A 7,953-nucleotide genomic window follows, 5' to 3' on the forward strand; every position below is an offset into this window, starting at 1 on the left:
GAAATGAAACGCTTAAGACATGTAAAAACTTGCTAGAGTGAGCATTTATAGTTTTTGTTTGATAGATAATGCCAAGCAAGGACGCCTGCAAGCAAGAATGGTTGACTTAAATGTAGATGAAAGCCAGTATTTAAATTTAGACAGATAAAACAAAGTAGACCCTTTTTTCTTAGATGACCAATGTTACTCAGCCCTGAAAAGAAAATTTAAGCAAGAAATGGAAAGGATGAAAAATAATGGATAGGGGAAAACAGTAGCAGTGAGCTTAAAAGCTAGCTTAAGGTTCATGCCCAAGGATGAGATATATATATATATATATATATAAAGGGCCATGTTGGGAGGCGATGGTATGTCCGACAGGTATGAGGTCAGCACAAAGAGACAACGGATGATAGATCCTGATCCATACTTCGCTGGGAGTCCTTGTGCATTTGGGCCCTATACTTATGGCATAGGAATGCCTTATCTTGGTCAGCCTCGATCTTTTCCTATGGTTCATCTGTGAGGCCTTCCTTTCAATTACAGTGAGAGTGATGTGTTCGAGTTCTTTGTTGGGCTGGATGTTGTTGATGTATTGTTAGTGCACAAGTAGGGACGGTTCTCTAGCAAGGCATATGCTATTTTTGGAGCTCTGATGCAAGTTGACTTTGCTCTTCAGAGGGATAGACAGAATATGGGAAGGCAGTATGTTGAGGTTTTTCAATGCAAGAAGAAAGATTACTATAATGCCATTGCAAATGAAGTGAATGAGCCCAAGGTGGTTGATGTTGCTCCTCCTCCTCCCTCAAGCTATTCAAAGGGATCAATAGACAAGGACCATATGGAACAGTGGGGACGACAGAGTTAAAAAAAATAAGGAGAAGTTGCAGTGGATTGTGGTAAAAAAAACTTGTTAAAGAAGATTTATAAAGTAAAAACAAGTTGAAGGAATGAAATTTAATTAAAATAGAGGTAGTGCTCAAATAGAGGGAGATCTTGTGATTTCAGAGTAATAGAATAGATAAAAGTTTTGTTTTTTTTCCTTCTAAAAAAAATTAAAATCCCATAAAATCTTTGTTAAAAACAAGTAGAGATTGTGTACTTTTGCAAAGAAATTTGCAATGGATTAGTGATATATCTATAATGAAATATGCAAATGAATAAATGGATATAAGAAGGCAAAAAATAGATTTTTAACCTGCAAAGAAAATGTTAAGAAGAGACTAAGCTTCTCTTGTTTTGGTGGCAAGCCTTCCAAAACAAGAGGAAAAAAATGGAATTTTTTTGCAATAAAAAGACCTTTTTGTGGCAAGCCTTCCAAAGAAGGTTAGAATAATAAAAGTACAAGATAAAAAAAATATGCAGTTCACAAAGATTAGACATGAAGCTAAAGCTTCTCTTCTTCTTTTAACAACAATGTCTCCAAAATATGACAACCTTCAAAAACAAACTCAAACAAGGATTAACTAGGCTCTGATACCATGTTAGAAATAATGAAATTGAAATGAACTAAAATGAAGAATAGTAAATTAATCCAAGAGAGTTTTTAATGAAAATAGTTACCATACTTTACATGAGCTTTCCAAGATCAACACAAGAGAGAAGACAATGATTTTGAAAGGGGAAAGCAAAGAAAACCCCTTGTGAATTATATGAATGAGGCAAATGCCTAAGAATGAAGAAAGAGAGAGAAAGAGATAATGTGGAGCCATATGGCTCATTACATGAACTGCATTGTGATTGTGTGTTGTAGAGAATGAGAGAGAAGCATCTCTTATAAAGAGATGAGAAGAGGAGTTATTTGTAACACCCAAGTGAATGATTGCCACATTCGTAAGTGTGTGCATAACAAGTGTCATCATCCTCTTAAGGAGGAATAAACTATTTTCCTTAATAAAGGAATTACAAAATAGACTTGTCCTCACATGTGGACTAGAGGACAAACAACATAAGGGATACTTTGGTTTATCCCATTTAATAAATACAACCAAGGAAAGATTACCAATTCTAACAAAGCCTTTGTCCTATGTTTTCCTTTTTCCCATTATTATTTTATTACTTTTCAAGAAATAAAACTTTTTACTTTGAGCATGCCCTAATTGTGGTTATTTTATCAAGCATTTGGCAAAGCATCTTAATTATGGTGGTTTGTTTTGGTTAGCCATTGAGCTCTCCAAGATCAATAATGAACACATGCCCACAATGTTAATTTGCATGACTTTTATGTGAAGCAGGAAAACACCTTTGTGCCACGTAGCACTTGGTAACACTGGGTTTTAATTGTGCTATAAAGACTAGAGCTTGTTAGGACATTGTCAGAATCTTTTTCAGAGCTGTCAGTAAGAGTCAGTGTACATTCTATTTTCCAACAATATCATTGGTTGAGCCAAGTAGTGGGGCTACTTTTGATGCCATATCATTAAATCTTTGATCTTTGGAAGATCAACAGCAAGCATATTACCACTTCATAAAGATGAGAAGATTTTAACCAAAGAAGGGAAGCACCCTGGTGACACATGTCCATAATGAAAATATGAAGGATGTTTCATACAGTTTAAAGGACACAGGTTATGTACATCATTGATCTTGAGAAGATCAATGGGTAGCGCTTGTCCACTATAATAAAATGAAGGAGGTTTATGTAATGTGAGCAAGAGCCTACAAGACATGTGGCATATGATGATGTCATGGACCTGTAGCTTTGAAGAGCATTATTGCAATTTGTACAATTGGTAGTTGTCAAACATGTTGGAGAAAAGTAATGCATTTATTGGTTAGTTTGACTAACTAGATCTTAAAAAGGCATGATTTTATAACACCATTGATCTTGAGAAGATCAATGGACAGTGCATTCCCATAATATGAAAGTGAAGGAACTTTAGCCAAAGTAGGGAAGCACCTGCACGCTATGTGACAAAGTGGGACCTATCATAAAGAAGACTATCAAATCATGCAAGGGTGGAAAAATATGATGATATGGAATGCAGTAATTGGTAAGAAAATGCATGTGTTGGCTAGGCTAGAAATTAGTGCACTAGTGGGGCCATAATTTTGAAGCCATAATTGTCAAGTTGTAATGAATTTTAATGATCGTCGATCCTTGGAGGATTAATGATCAATGCTTCACTGCTTTGATAAAATGCTCAAAGTTTATGTAATACAGGGATGCACCTATTTCATGTGTGGCATATTTTCTAAAATTTTAATGCAGTTGTTCTGAATTTAAAATAAGTCATCTAATGCTTTATGATTGATGGAGGAAATTCAAATTCAAGTTGCAACATGAAAATTAATTGTTAGAAGCATAAATTTTATGTAGTGCCACTTCGTGTGACCTTAATGCTATAGTATAATTTTGAATTCACCATTCTTTGAACCAAAAGATTGCAAAATTGTTAGGGTGCAAGTGTTTCTAGAGCTAGGGCAAGAAATTTTTCAAGGTTTTCAATGATTTGTAGAGTGATCCATAGAGAAAAATAAGTAGGAAAAGGTGGGTAAGTTATTGAAAACTTCTAAGAATTGAAAAATTATGATTGTGCTAGGGTAAATTAAAAATGCCTCATTGCAAGGATTTTTCTAGTAAGGTAGATTATTTGAAAAGAGTAGTCCATGATGATTTTCTTTAAAAAATTCCTCCATCAGTAAATGAAATGAATAAGGGTAGAAAATTCATTCCCAAAAACCCTAGGTTGTTAGTCAATGAGGGTTTCTATGATAAGGAAAACTACTTGAGGGATGTAGAGGTCTCTATGGGAGGATTAGAACTTTTTAAGAAGTGGTTTGCAGAATGAAATTTGGATACTCCAATGAGTAATGTCTGGGAATTTGATATAGGAAAATTGATTGTCCTTGGAGTTTTCTTTGATGGTGACCTACTAGCAAACATGGTCAAAAAATATGATCCAATTATCAAGATTGTTAAAAACTATATAGGGGATAACCTTTTTAGGGTTTCAACCGAACTGATCAGAGAAGTGTTCAAGCTTAACCCTAATCGTGTTGTACATGAGAAAATTAATATGGAAGATTTTCAAGTAAGGTATAATGCACAGAGGGTATACCTAAGGGGAGGACCCTTGCAATAGCATTTTGTTAAAATTGGATCATTTCCTTTAGTCACACTGAATACCCTAGAACCTTTGTTGAAAAAGTATTTTAATCCTAGGGCACATGCCTTATATTTTTCTCTCTACAAAATATTTGGAATGGATGAGCAAGATCACATTCAAGGCTCTATTGTTCTTATCATAGCTCAAATGCTATAGTATGGAATGAGTTCAATTCTAGATTTTGCTAATTTTCTAGCTGAGGAGATTCATAATGGGTTAATTGGAATAGTATAGGCTAAGGTTAATAGGCCTTTTTTCTAGTACTCATTATTGATGTATGTATGTCTATATAAAGGAGTTACTTTCTTCTCCAAAAAAATGAAATTAGAATTGGAGAGAGATGGAGAAAGACTCCCAGTTTAGTTGTGGAGTGCAGACATGACATGAGAGGTCACTGATGCTAGTTTTGTCAGATTTGACAAATATTTCACTTCAAAGCTCAAATTTTTGTTGAGAGGGGATAGCCATAGAATACCATAGCCTCTATTAGTATTAATCAAACACAAAGATCATGCTAAAGGGTTGTTGGTAAGTCATAATTGGGGAGATCATCCCATATTTTGTTTCTACTATTTTTAGAGTTTATGGTTTCTCAGGAAAACCCCATGTGCTACCCTACCAGGTGATTTTGAAGGTGGGAATTATGGAATTATTATGGCAAATCAGGTCAATTGACGAAATGGATTTGCTAAGAAAGTCTAAAGGTACATTCTTTCCAGTGGTTACTGTTGTCCATGATTTTTTGTTTGTTAAGAAGGGATGGAGAAGTTTGGGAATAATTTAAGATAAGTATCAAATTGTCTAGTCCCATGCTTGTTATATTGATCCAGAGGGATTCTATGATCTCCTCAGGGAAAGAAGTAAGGCTAAGGCTCTTGCACAAACTATAGATTTCCCTAAGAATATAATCATAAGCATATTCTCACTATAGGAGCAGGAAATCAAAAAAGAAAAATGGACAATTTATAGCAAAGTCTTGGACTTTATAAATTCTTTTGAGCCCAAATATGATCCTTTGGCAGATAAGAAATATTGGGGGGCCAAAATGGATATGTTGATGAATAATTTTGCTAGAATTATGCAAACCCTAAATGAGAAGAAAGACATTATAGTAAAGGTACATCTAGAAAAAGCTATTAGGGTGGAAAGAAGATTAAATATTATGATGATTGTAACTCTAGGATAGTATACATTACATAGAAAGGCTCGATATGTTGTGGCTCAGAATATACAGTATGTCCCTCCATATAAGAGGCCAAGATCAGAAAGCCCACCTGACACAAATGCCCCCAAGAAATAGAGGTTGGAACAAGGATCATCTTCTCATGTAGGAGAATACTTACCATCCTAGACTCCACTCAGAATAGATGATGAACCATCTCTAAGAAAATAGTTGAGGAAAATTGGAGGGGAAGGGACCATTATGATTACCACTACTAATATTCAAGGATGAATACCTAAAGATCCTCCTATGCCATCTTTGGATCTTACTATTTTAGATTTTAGAGGTAGGGAGATAAACCCTATAATTGCATAGGCCTCTCAAAAATTCATTGATGATGAAAATTTTGTAGAATCTAGGGCCTTTGCACAATTTCTATGGAGAAGAAACATTGGCAATTTTGAAAATAAGTACAAACCATTAAAAGTAGAACAACCAAATAAGTTGGACTCTGAGATTGAGGAAGGAGTTAAGGCCAATTTCATGGAGGATTTTTCACAATTGACCCCTAAAAGGGGAAGACAGTTATTGAAAGAGTTAGAATTTTTGATATAACCTAAGTGGGACATAGCTAATGCTATGATTTTTTACTCTATTAGGAAAGAAAAAGATGTCCAATATAAAACTGAGGAGGAGAATTTACAAGCACATAGAGGAATAAAGTACAACACTAATTACCAAGCACTAGTGATTTGGTCTATTGAGAAAAGAGAAAAAACTAGGATACAAGAAATTTCAAATACTAAGCATATAGGCACTCTCATAGTATACAAAGTGGATGAAGTGAATAGTGAGGAGATAAACAAAATGACTAAAGAAATGGTGTACTTTTGGATGGTGGTTGTTGGAAAAGAGAAAAATAAATTCCTAGAACTCAATCCCAAGTTTGAAGAAATATTGAAGGCATTTGAAGAGAGAGGAAATAGGATACAATAGTTGGAGACTCAAGTATCCCTAATGGACAAGTAATTTGGAAAGAGAAAAGTGGGAGAGTCTAGTAGGCCTAGAATTGTCTATCCTCACCCCACAATTGAGCCATTTAAGTCAACTCCAATTGTAGAGCTACTTAACATTCCACAAAGGCCAGAGTTTTGTACTACTAAGGAGTGTGAGGAGGAAAAGAATAACTTGTGGGCCTTATATGTTGAGTTGAATAATCAATATGAAGAAAATCTTAGAAAACAATCTTATATTTAGTAGATAAGATTGATTGGCTAGCATTTTATGAGCAATTGGCAAAGATACTAGACATATGGAATAAAATAAGAAGTGTTGAAGACACTTTAAAGCCTATTATGAAAAAATGGGGTGGAAGAGATAAAGATATCACCCTTTTTTGTATCATAATTATTACTCTATCTTGTGAACAGATAGATAGAACATTTGATATGACTAATAATCTATCTAAGTTCGATGAAAAGAGGGTTATAGTTTAGAAAAGAATAATTATTTTCCTTTCTAGACATTTAGGTGAGAAATTTGATCTTTCTCTCTGGGCACTTAAAAATATTGATAAGATAAAAGGAAAGGAAGAGTGTGGGAAAGAATTAGATGATTTATTGTGCCAAAGGATAAATGAAGTCATAAGTGAGAAGGGACATCTGGTATGGGAAATGACAAATGAGGAATTTTTTAAGGTGTAGTTATTCTATAATTTCATTAGAGAAGAATTTGTAGAGATAAATAAAATGGGATACTTTGTGATCAAGAAACAATATGATATCTTAACTTTTGATTGGCCTAACAACATAGTTTTCAACAAATGGATGGAAGACTTTGTATATTTAAAGCAATTAGAAATAGAGAAAGATGATGTGGACCAAGAAGAGAATCAAACAAATGATACATTAGTAGAAGCAGACAAAATAGAACAACCATCCTCAATGATAAGCATAGAAACCCAGATTGGTGACTTGGCAGAAGAGAGATCAAATACAATTGTTGTCTTATCAATTCATGATGATATACATGGAGAGCCTCAAGTGGAAGTAAGCCTACAACAAGAAAAGCTAGATATATCACAATCAATCCCATTGGCTACATCCTCTAAGGAATTACAACAATAATGAGGCTAATCATAAATTTTTCACTAACAAATAAATGCAACAAAAGTTGTAATAGTAAGTTGTCCCACAAAAGAATATTATGATGTAAAGTTTTTTTGTTGCACAAATTTTTGTCTTTTTGTGATAGTAACATTGTAGATATGTTTCTATCTTTAGGGAAGCTATCAATTCTCTATGCCTAAAGCTTGTTGCATCTCATACTATATAAGTGAGATTCCAAGGCTAGAGAAAGGGTCCGAGTTATTACATAATCTTAGTTTTTACTAAGTGTTATTCGGTCTAGTCTTGATTAAAACCTTGTGATATATTTTCTTTGCAAGTATCTATGTATATATTGATGTTACAGGATCTTGATGCCTTATCTTGAGTCATTTTGAGTTCTATTAAATTTTTTATACAATTTTCAAAGGAAATTAATATAAAGATAAGCTATCCCCATATCTTTTCTCCTTGAATCTTGTCTCTAATTCTATTACCTGGTTATCTTGAAATTTCATAAGCAAAGCTTGTTTAATTGAATGTAGTTATGTTAAGTTGTATATCATTTTCACTATTGATTTTAATTCAATGAATTAGG

At 33.9% G+C, this 7,953-nt stretch overlaps 1 pseudogene; it reads left to right on the plus strand.

Moving 5' to 3' along the window:
- The first annotated feature begins 319 nt into the window (after positions 1-319).
- LOC149540827 (uncharacterized) lies at positions 320-847 on the plus strand (annotated as a pseudogene).
- The last annotated feature ends 7,106 nt before the right edge of the window (positions 848-7,953 follow it).

This window comes from Cupressus sempervirens, chromosome 9 (genome assembly GCF_028749045.1).
Source record: "Cupressus sempervirens isolate cs-2001-9-10 chromosome 9, ASM2874904v1, whole genome shotgun sequence".
Classification (NCBI taxonomy): domain Eukaryota; kingdom Viridiplantae; phylum Streptophyta; class Pinopsida; order Cupressales; family Cupressaceae; genus Cupressus; species Cupressus sempervirens.